Raw genomic sequence first — 1,046 nt, 5'->3', positions numbered from 1 at the left:
CTCCCTCAGGTGGCTGCCATAGCCCAAAATATCTCGGGGAGAAAAAGAATGAGATACAAAGAGGGCTAAAAATAGGCATTTTAATTAATGAAATGTGAATTGGAGGGAGCAGCTTGGCACTGGGTCAACATCTGCAAAAGGCAAACACCCTGAAATTCCCTGGGCCACTACCCGGTTTGGCCACCCATCAGTGCTGTTATTTCTGGGGCTGCCCAGGCAGGGGACACCCAGCAATACTGAGGAGAGAGGAGATGCTTTGGACTCTGTGCTGGTGGCTTTGTTTTTGATCAGATAAGTCTGACCGTCTTTCAGCACCTCCTCAGAAGTTCGCGGTCGCTGCCACACGGGGGCTGGGAGGGTTACAGCCCGTCAGTCCCCGGGGGCTCTCCCGACATCGTACAGAAGGACACGTGGTGGTCCCCAGCTAAAATGTGGCCTCTGTTCTGGGTGTCTCCCTTTGTGGCATGTTGTGCTGCTCTGATTTTTGGGCTTAGCTCCTTGACCAGCCTCCCCCTCCTTTTCACATAATAAATAAATAAATTCACCTGGTATGCAAATACACAGGGAAAAAAGGAAATAAACCCAAACCTCCAAAACCAAGTTTGAAGAGCACCAAACCGTAGTCACCTCATTTTGTTGTAGCCCAAGCGCCGTCCAGGGCTCTGTGGGCAGTTTCCAGTCTCTGCTGGTGAATGAAGGCACTAAACCAAGAAGGTCTCTGGGCGCTTGCTGACACCACAGGGATTTTGTCCTTGCCCCATCCCAGCTGGCATGGGGGGGTGGCAAGGCAGAGGTGCTTGGTCCTGTCCCCCTCTGCTTGCCATCACCCTCCTCCTCCTCCTCAGTGCAGCTCCCAAGCTGGGGAGGTGGCCCTGTTGCCGACCCCACCTTCCCTCACCCTCACCATTTCCCCATTCCCGGAGAAATTGAGTAATTCAGGCTCTGCAGGACCCTGGGGCCAGCTCTGCGAAGATGCTCCGGCTCCTGGGGCTGCCACCTGGAGCATTTTTGGGAGCAGGGACCCCCAGGTCGCCTCCGGACCGGCT

Source organism: Geospiza fortis, unplaced genomic scaffold (genome assembly GCF_000277835.1).
Source record: "Geospiza fortis unplaced genomic scaffold, GeoFor_1.0 scaffold637, whole genome shotgun sequence".
Lineage (NCBI taxonomy): Eukaryota > Metazoa > Chordata > Aves > Passeriformes > Thraupidae > Geospiza > Geospiza fortis.
This window is presented reverse-complemented; position numbering follows the sequence as displayed.